Consider the following 11,256-nt stretch of genomic DNA (forward strand, 5'->3'; position numbering starts at 1 on the left):
TGAGACCCATATCAGGAGGGGGAATGCACTCTTGACACTACCTGGAGGGCAAGAAACTAGAGTCTGCATAGCCCAGAGACCTATGATAGAACCAAACACAACTGGAAAAAAATGTCAATGAAATAATTTCTAAAGTTTTTATGCTATACTCGTAGACTGGTGCCTAGCTCAATTTCAGAGAGGCTTCATCTAACAACTGATGGAAACGGACGCAGAGACTTACAACCAAATATTAGGTGGAGCTTGGACAACTCTTTGTACAAATGTAAAAATGGGTGTATGAGCCAGAGGAGTCAAGGATATCACAAGAAAGTAGATATCAACTAACCTAGGTTTATAGAGGCTCACAGAGACTGAACTGACTAACAGGAAATCTGCAAGGAACTGACCTAAGCCCTCTGCATATGTAACAGTTGTGAAGCTTTGTCTTTTGGGACTCCTAACAGTGAGAGAAGGGGCTGTTTCTGACACTTTTGGCAGCTTTTGGTACCCTTTTCCTCATACTGGGCTTCCTTGTCCAGACTTAATAGGAGGGAAGCTGCCTAGTTTTACTGCAGCTTGATATGCCATATTTGGTTACTCTCACTGGGAGGCTTATTCTTTTTGGAAGGGAAACCAAGGAGGAGTGGCATCAGGGAAGCAGAGGAGAGGTGGCATGGAAGGATTGGGAGAAAGGGGAAACTGTAGTAAGATGTATAATAATAATAATAGTATTCTCAATACAAAAGAATATGAAATTTATGCTCACATCTAATAAAATATTCTTAGTCTATATAAATAATTATATTATAAATTATTCAAGGCCTTATTGAAGTACTGTTTTCATGAAAAATATTAGTAAAAATTATTATGTACTTATCATTCTCACAGAAGGGGAAAGATAACTTAAAACACTTATTTTGTCCTCAATATTTTTTCTCAATAAGAAATACTTTGATGTTATGAAGTTGTGAAAGAAGCTAAGAGCATTATTGTGTATTATTATTCTACAAAATGCTGCCCAATGCAGACAGATAAATCTATGTGATATTTGTCATGCTTAATCCACTTAAAATATATGATATTCATTTTACTATACATTTCTCAATGCAGAAATAAGTTTTGAACAGAATAGCAACAAAAATGATCTTTCAAATGAATTTTTTAAACTTACCTTTTCTTCTCATACATTTTGCAAGTGTTCTTTGATGATAATTTATGAAAGCATAGACTCACCTTTTAAGCTTACAATACAGTAGGTGATGATAGCTTCATGGAACTGCTGATTTGCCTTAACATGAAGTGAAAAGCTGAAAATAAAATAGTAGACTTCCATTATCATATGTTTTAAAAACATGACCCTCTTATGAAAGATATGCCAAAATCTGAAATTGATATTATCTCTATTTATCTACTGTCTTTCTGTCTATCTATCTATCTATCTATCTATCTATCTATCTATCTATCTATCTATCTATCTATATCTATCTATCTATCTATCTACCTATCTACCTACCTACCTATCTATCATATGTATGTATGTGTATATATATACATGTGTCTATATATGTGTGTATACATGTGTATATGTGTGTGTGTGTATTTCATGATATATGACAAATTTAGGTTAAAATGTCTCCACATAATTCTATTGACATAAAAATATATAAGAATTTCCTTTGAACATAACAAAAATGAATGAGTCTGCTGTTTTTTTGTAGGAAACAACAGATAATCTCACATAATATAATAAAATGTTACCATGTGGCACAAACCAAAAACTAATATAGACTTCTTTCTAGGTAGAAGTCACATTGTATAACAAATGATGTATTTATTTGCAAATTCTTCACCAATTTAAAAATTCATTTAGTTTTTATTCAAATACGTAAAATGATACTATCATTTTGGTATTCAATATTAAGTTTTGGCATTGTGAAAAAATGAGATGCTCCACAATCTCCCTCAGGAAATTAGGGAAGTATTATAGAACCCGATAGTGAGGTAGCTTAATATTAACACTATCAAAAAGTTGAATATTGAACAGATAATTTCATTATAGTTTTAACATAAATAAATTTGGTTAAATAAAAAATAACATCTCTCAACTGAATTTGAAATTTTCCAACCAATATAATCCTGATTATATATACAAACTCTCCTGTGTGCACATTTGTTTATAGGTGTGTAAGTCATTTCCTTGTAAATGGTGAAATTAACGATCACATAGGTTCAAAGTATCTTTAAAGCACTGTATAACCTGGTACAAAGTTACTTAGAACACTTTGATAAATTCTTAATAATATATTATTTATTTTTATACATTAAATATTTACATGTAAATTACATTAAATACATTGCATTGTGTTAAAGTTTCATGAATAAATATTACCGTAATCAAATTAATATCCATGATACCAGGAAATGGAGAAATTATAAAAATGAATTTTTGTGATGTGGCACATAAAATAACCTAACAAAAATTCCTGGTCATCCTACAGGGGCTATACTGCCCAATACCCCCTCTCTCTTCCTATCCCATCCAGCTTACATCCAGATCCCCACACCCCCTGTCTCCCTCCCTCCCCCCCTTCTGTGGTGGCAGAGCGCCTCCCAGCTCAGCCTGCTTGGGCGCTGGGACCGAACCCGAAGCATAGGGAAAAGGGGAGGGTGGTAGCTCCTTTGTCCCCATAGCCTGCCTGCAGCAAGCAGGGTGGGCCCTTTGTTTGCGAGCTAACCAAGCAGCATGGAGTTTCAATCTGGGCACCGAGTAAAACAGCATTGTGGTGAGTGAGTGCTGCGGCACCCGGGAACAGCCCGCCTACACTTCCTGGTCATCCTACAGGGGCTATACTGCCCGATACCTCCTCTCTCTTCCTATCCCACCCAGCTTACATCCAGATCCCCCCCGCCTGTCTCCCTCCCTCCCCTCTTTGGCAGCAGAGCGCCTCCCAGCTCAGCCTGCTTGGGCGCTGGGACCGAACCCGAAGCATAGGGAAAAGGGGAGGGCGGTAGCTCCTTTGTCCCCATAGCCTGCCTGCAGCAAGCAGGGTGGGCCCTTTGTTTGCGAGCTAATCAAGCAGCATGGAGTTTCGATCTGGGCACCGAGTGAAACAGCATTGTGAACCTTCATCTGGTGATGGATGGAGATAGAGACAGAGACCCACACTGGAGCAATGGACTGAGATCCCAAGGTCCCAATGAGGAGCAGAAGGAGGGAGAACATGAGCAAAGAAGTCGGGACCACGAGGGGTGTACCCACCCACTGAGACAGTGGAGCTGATCTACTGGGAGCTCATCAAGGCCAACTGGACTGTGACTGAAAAAGCATGGGATAAAACTGGACTCTCTGAACATGGCGAACAATGAGGGCTGATGAGACGCCAAGGACAATTGCACGGGGTTTTGATCCTACTTAATGTGCTGGCTTGGTGGGAGCCTAGCCAGTTTGGATGTTCACCTTCCTTGATATGGACGGAGGGGGGGAGGACCTAGGACTTACCACTGGGCAGGGAACCCTGACTGCTCCTTGGACTGGAGAGGGAGGGGGAGAGGAGTGGGGGGAGGGGGAGAAGGGTGGGAGGAGGGGGAGAAGAGTGGGAGGAGGCGGAGGGAAATGGGAGGCTCAGAGGAGGTGGAATTTTTTTTTTTAATCTCCTTTTATCAATAAAAAAAATTTGAACATGAGTACATGATATTAGTTCATGCTACAATAATGAAGATACAATTTATTCAGAGAATAAATGAAAATTGAATAATCATATATGAATATTAATGTATTCATATACAGAATAAATCTACACAATAAAATGGTAAAATATTAGTGATAGTAATGCTAGTATGAATAATATTTATACATATAATAATATGATCAGGATAGGGATTAAAATATGAATAACAAGGGAAGTTAATATTCATGACAGCAAAACTGCTCAAAATATGAAGGTACATATATAAAGTACATGTAAAAAAATTAAATTTAAAGAAAATATATGACCTGTTATGGATAAGTTATGAGATTATTCAGATCTGAGATGATTCCCACACTTTACAGGTGACTTACCAAACTAATTTTGAATTCTAAGGAAATTAATTTTTACCATGAATAAGACTATCTAAAGTAGACACATGCTCTGAATACTAGGATTGAACGAATCTCATAAATTAATTACAAGTGTTTCACTATAATTCAAAAATAAAAATTGAAAACATACACAAAGAAAATTAATTAAAAGATGTTATGGAATAAAATTTATTTAGAATATGGAAATAATAAAATAGTAACATTCAAGGTATGTTGACAGAAATTAAAAGATATATGAAAGTGTACTCTATAACCAAACAGTATAAAAAATGACAAAAGGAAGATTAAAATAAATTGTTATCATGCTGTATATTAGAATAATGAAAATAAGGAAACCAATATTTGTAGAATGTTCTATGAGAATAGTCATTCAAGTATAAATTGAAATACACAAAGAGACCATAAATTCTAATAAAAAAGTGAAAATCTACTTGGTGATGGAATATCTGTTCATTTATGGTAGACTGGAAACACTGAGTCTAACATGCTTGACAGGACAATTGAGTACTAAGAGTAATCTGGCTTTACAGTAGAGTCTGACAAATATACACACATATAGTACTAAGGTTGACCTAGATTAATACTGAATACAAACACAAACTCAAGAATATAAAATTATGAGAAAATAAAGGGCAAGGACATTAAAGAAAGTCTGTTCATATGAAAATAACTAGCAGGAATTAGTAATTTGAAAAATATTATGACATCACAACGAAAAATAATACTAAGATAGCTGTCACATTCTCAAGTAACTCCAGTGGGTTTCATTTAAGATAATAAATCTTAAAAGAACCAGAAAATAATCTATTCTCCTAACTGGCTATTAAATATATTGTCAGAGAAATGATAAGGACAGAGTAATTAAGAAAGCGTAATAATCATAAATTTAGAAGACGGCATAAAAGACTACTGAAAAACATACCAAACAATTACAATAAATTATAAAAGGAACTACACTCAGAAGACATAAACTAAACAATTGCTTCAAACCTCTGTATAATCTACTAGAATCCTTAAAATTAAAAATGTACAAAAATATTAAAAATATCTGACCTGGAAAGGATAAACTACCAGACTGGACTGTTTGGCATTACTGATTGTGCATGAAGGCTCCTATGACATGACAATAGAATTTTGAGAGAGATGACCTCACAAGGAGTAGACCAACCAAGATGGCTGAATGTTACCAATGCCCAAAAGGGACAAATCAATGTTATAAATATTTAAAAGCAATTGACTGATATAAATTAAAAGACAAAAGAGAAAAGATATTCACATATTAAAATTCAGTACTTTTTGAACAAAGAATTCAAAATAATTTAACAAAATAAATACACAATGACAAGTACATGTGAGTAAATGTTTAAAAGGAACTATTATAAATATATCCATTAACTTTTTTGAATTTCTAAAAAAAGGCTTAGACAATTATACTACTGCATATTGGAATAAAAATAAAGGAAATGTGAGAATATATAACCATAAACACAGTATTTACTTTTTAAAATACGTGGCAAAATTCCTCAAGAATACACAGTCTTTTAGGGTTTCATAACAAATATGATAATATAAATTTAAAATTCTTAACTACTGTTATCTCCATCAACACTATATTCCATGATTAGAAATTAAAGAAAAAATATTAGCTTAATATACGTGCACATAAGCACAAACACGATACTAAACAAAATAGGACAAAAAAAACTTATGTTGGTTTTAGTCTGTATAACTTCAAAATGGATTTTGCTGGTATTTATAACTATCTTTCTCTAAAACCAATTCTGTATTCCCCTCAACCCTCACCATGAACTTCTGTGGGTTTTGGTACTTTTGGGGGATAAAACATACCTAATGTGGGATTCCACTCATCATGCTCGGATTACCATTAATGAATAAAGAAAACTAGATTGGCCTGATAGGGTAGAACAGAGCTAGGTGGGCAAAACTAAACTGAATGTTGAGAAAAAGAAGGCAGAGTCAGAGAGAAGCCATACTACCAGAGACAGACACACTGAAACTTTACTGGCAGGCCACAACCTCTTGGTGGCATACAGATTAATGGAGATTGGTTAAATTAAGTTGCATGAGTTAGCAAATAAGTAGCTAGAGCTAATAGGCCAAGTAGTGATTTAAATAATATAGTTTCTTTTTTCATTATTTTTGGGTCTGAGGTGCCAGGCAGCTGAAAAATAAGTGGCCTTCTACAACCAACTGGTGCTCCAACATAGTCGACTATATCCACAATAAACCTGAGAAAGCTTGGAACGGAAATCTAGACACAAAACACAAAGTTTAGCTGCAATTTTTTTCAGCTTGCAGCTTGCCACAGCTCTCTTAAGAGAGGTTTTACTGATTCAGCAGTAGCAGGGAAAAAAAAGCCATGCGGTTTTGAAATGGTGGCTTTCTGTGCCATGCTGTCAGAGTAAACTCTTGTTCTTTCAGGAGGCTGAGCATTTAAATGTGTTTTGTGAGCAGTATGCTGCAAGTTGCTTGGTGGTAGCATGAGCCAACTGGTGATTAGAGTTAAGGTGGTGAGGAATGCACCCACCTGGCAGTCTCAGAGGCAGTGAATAAACTTCAGCCATGTTGAACTAGGCAGAACAAGCAGACAGGCTGTATTTGCCCTAGCAATGCTGCCTCTTAGATTTTTAAGAAGTACTTAGCATTTTAAGAAGCTGTTCTGATCAGAAAAATATTATAGATACATAATAAAGACAAATTCAGATGGAAAAGACCTCTAAATGGGTCACAGTTATTGACTGAGGTGTTTTGTCCTGCCCAGTTCCCATAGTCGTTAAGTCCCCATGAAATCACACAGAAGTCTACATTAGTTTTAAACTGATTGGACAATTAGCTCAGGCTTCTTATTAATTCTTATAACTTGTATTAGCCCATTATTCTTATCTGTGCTAGCCACATGGCTCAGTACCTCTTTCAGCAAGGCAGTCACATCTTCTTCTTTGGCTGGGTCATGACTACACACTAAGATTTCCTCTTCCCAGAATTCTCCTGTTCTCATTGACCCACCTTTACTTCCGGTCTGATTGTCCTGCCTATACTTCCTGCCTGGCTACTGGCCATTCAGCATTTATTTAAAATATAATGGAAAGAATACAGACCATTGTCCCACACTATGCAGTGTTGGATAAATGTACGTAGGCTTGGAAGAGAGAAGGAAATGAGGATACAAAGTTATGAAAGGAAGTAAATGTTTTATAAAAGATAATGAGACTGATCTAATAGGAGTTCACCAAGGCCAGCTGGACTTGGACTGATGGAGCATGTGATCAAACTGGACTCTCTGAATGTGGCTGACAATGAGGGCTGACTGAGAAGCCAAGGACAATGACACCGAGTTTTGATTCTACTGCAGGGACTGGCCTTGTGGGAGACTAGTCTGTTTGGATGCTCACCTTTCTAGACCTGGATAGAGTGGGGAGGACCTTGGACTTCCTGCAGGGCAGGAAACTCTGACTTCTCTTAGGACTGGAGAGGGATGGGGAGAGGGAGTGGGGGGAGTGGGAAAGAAATGGGAGGAGGAAAGGTGGAAATTTTTAATAAATAAACAGAAAAACAACAAAAAACAAAAAAAAGACTGAAAAAAAGATATAAAACAAAGTCTTTAAAGAGACAGAGTACAGAAAGATAATAAACTAAATATTAAACTTGTATAAAAAGTAATAGAAAAAATAATCCACATAGAGATGGAAAATATAAGAAGACTCACGATCATGGATCATGTATTATTGTGTTTTTTTTAATATTTTGCCTATAAAGGAGCTAAGTAATCAACATATATACTTTAAAGATATCTTGACTTCAGAATTTTTGTTTAAGGATATGTTGCTTTGGAAAAATGGTTCTTCTTTTGCTTCCACAGAAGATGAGAACCTATGGATTTCTTCCATACTAATGTGGTTTGATGAACAAAGACCCCCCGAAAACTCTGTGAATACTCCCCAAAATACTTTTCCCAATAAACAACAGGAAATAGCTTGGAGAGAACTATGTACAAATTCTAGAAAAGCTGGTTTATAACTTATTCTTTACACTTAAAGGAGTATATGCTATAGATTTGCATTGGTATAGATCTTGGATTATTGATACAAACTTAAGGTCAGTTTTGTTATATGTCTATGACTGCTCTTGATTAAGGTATTGTGTTTGTGCAGATCATTTAAAAATATGATGTATAATTAAAAATATAGGTAAATAGAGAGTCATCTGTAATAGTCAAGCTTGTAGTCATATTAGTTAGGCATTCTAGATGTACAGTGACATATTTCAAATAGGTGGGCATTCATTAAACCTTTCAAAGACTACAGAATATGCCATTTAAAATGTTTTGATAATTTAGAACATATCATGACAATGATACGTGTCCACTCCTGGTAGCACCAATATACTTCAAGAGGAATATGGGCATCAAAGAGGCTCCTCATGGAGTTTGCTAGCTATTTGGACAAAAAAAAACTGGTCCTGTGTGGAGTGATTAATGCTATGCTGTATGAACAAGACATGCAGAACCCACAGAGAAATGACTGCTGAACTTGCCTAAAGGTGAGACAATCCTTTGGAGTTCCTGCTTCATGAAAGAGTCTTAGACATTCTGTAGGACAGAGAAGAACGTAACTAACAAACTGCCAATATAGGCAGAACTATCTTTGAAATACACTGCATCATGAAAAAGTCTGCCAGCTTCTATGGGCATGTAGGCTGAAGAAGGATGCCCCAGTTGTACAGAAAACTTTGGGTGACTGTCCAGGCAGTGAGATGTTTCTGTCAGTTCTAGAGTTTTGGAAGTTGCTTACAATGAACTTATTGTTTACTTAGGTAACATTATATCATTCTGGAGTCTTTGATGGAGCTGAAGAATAGATAGAAAGCAAATATAGTTTATTTTAAATTATGATAAAAGGTGAAATAGATATAAATGTTGTAATTGTAATTCTTACTTGATATCTGTTTTGTTATATGTAATTTTACTATGTTACAGTTAAAGCTTTCCTTTTTATTTAAATAGAAAAGTGGAGGTGATGTGAGATTCCCCTCTGTATGCTGTGATAATTGTTAATGAATAAAAAAAAACTGGCTTGGCCTGATAGGGTCGGACAGAGCTAGGTAGAGAAAACTAAACTGAATGCTGGGAAAAAGAAGGTGGTGTCAGAAAGAAGCCATGGAGCCCCTGCAGGAGACAGACATGCTGAAACTTTGCTGGTAGGTCACAACCTCGAGGTGGGGCATGGGTTAATGGAGATGGGTTAAATTAAGACTTAAGAGTTAGCAAATAAGAAACTAGAGCTAATGGGCCACTAGTGACTTTAATAGTATAGATTCTGTGTGACTTCATTAATAGGATATGGTAACACTATGGGATACTTAAAGAAAGTAGTGGTTCTCAATCTACCTAATGTTGTTATCCTTTAAAACAGATTTTCATGCTATGCTGACCCCCAACTACAAAATTATTTTTGCTGCAATTCTATAGGTAGGATTTTGCAACTGCTATGATGTGTAATATAAATATTTGTGCTTTCCAATGGCTGTAAGAAATCCCTGTGAAAGAATTCCTTAAACACTCTCCTTGTACTCCAGACAAAGCCTTCCTTCCTCATTGTGTTAAAGCAATGGAGATTTTCCTGATAATATGAATCAATCATACCTTCTACCACTCTTATTCCTTTCTTAGCCTATTGACACTAAGCATCAGAAACTGGAAAACGCAAAGTCTTAGGTCTCAATTCAATGTACTGTTTGTTGAATCTCTTGCTGAAAAAACTCTGCCCCAATGGAACAAAAATTTCTAAACTAGTAAACCTAAGATCATGAGAATACAAAGAACATTTTTAAGAGGGCCACTAGGAGTGATAGTGAATGGAATTATTTCTATATTTCTTTTTCCATACAATTATTGTTAGAATTATGAATTCTGGCTATGGAATATATATAAAATCTTAGAAATTTATATTATACACTGTCTTCTGAAATACAATGCTCCATCCCTGCCAGCTACTGCCACTTATCACTGTAATTTTGTCTTTAAAAGACAATGCCTTTCCATTTTTTGATAAAGCCAGTTGCCCAATGATAGTGGATAATATTATGCTGGGTCCACTCCAAAACATTTTTTGGCCAGAAAGTATTTGCTTTGGTCAGACATAATGCTGTGTGGAATGACACAAAGATAGATAATGCATTTTGTAAGCTCACAGATTTTAGCTAATTTTAACTAAAGCACTACATGGAGGAAGGGTAAATTCATAGCCAGGATAGTTATCTATGCTGGTAATAACAATATATGGCCCTGTGTATTATGTATGTCATTGAATATAGTTAAACTAACACCAGGTCATTGACTAGTCATGCCACAGAATCATTCCATATTGAGAGCTCCATGGTGGTATCTGTCCCATGTTCAGAACTCAGCAGTGACCTTTGACAAGTCAGTCTTGGTAAGTGATCACCCATGTCACTGATTCTGTGCATATCCTTCATCTTAGTCACCATGACCACATTGTTCATGGGTCTACTTAAAATGACAGGAATAGATAAGAAAATAGGTTGGTAACCCAGTGAATGGGTCACCTTACTTTTATCCTACCATATTCTACCTAGCAGAATTCCTCCTCTGCTAAAGTCACCTTTTGATAAACATCCACATAAATGACAAGCATCTTTATGTGATTTGACTATTTGAAATGATCAGTCTATATACATTTTCTACAAATATATTTCCAACTAATTTTCCAATCATATTCTTTACATATCCTGATTGTGTAGCAATAGCATTGGCTTTATTTGAAGCATCATTATACAATTACAAATAAAGAAATTCCTCCTTCCAGACATAATGTATGACCAAATGAACTTCCCCAAATTTGGTATACTATGACAATTTCTATTTATATGAATAAATACCTGGGAGGTACATACACAACAATCTTCTCTTCCTAAGTCAACCAATTATAAGGTACACTCAATGAGTCTATAAGTACATGCTTGAGCACAGCCAGCATTATAAACATAAATAGGAAGCAAGGATTTGAGCAACTCCTTCATGTAGCTTGGGTTGTGACATGAAGGGCTATTCATGACTGATAATAAACATAGCTAGCTCTTACAATTTATAAAGGATTGCTGCTGTGCACATATACCTTTATGTATTGGCTGATCAGATAACACCTAGCTCATGA

Source organism: Microtus pennsylvanicus, chromosome X, assembly GCF_037038515.1.
Source record: "Microtus pennsylvanicus isolate mMicPen1 chromosome X, mMicPen1.hap1, whole genome shotgun sequence".
NCBI classification, from domain to species: domain Eukaryota; kingdom Metazoa; phylum Chordata; class Mammalia; order Rodentia; family Cricetidae; genus Microtus; species Microtus pennsylvanicus.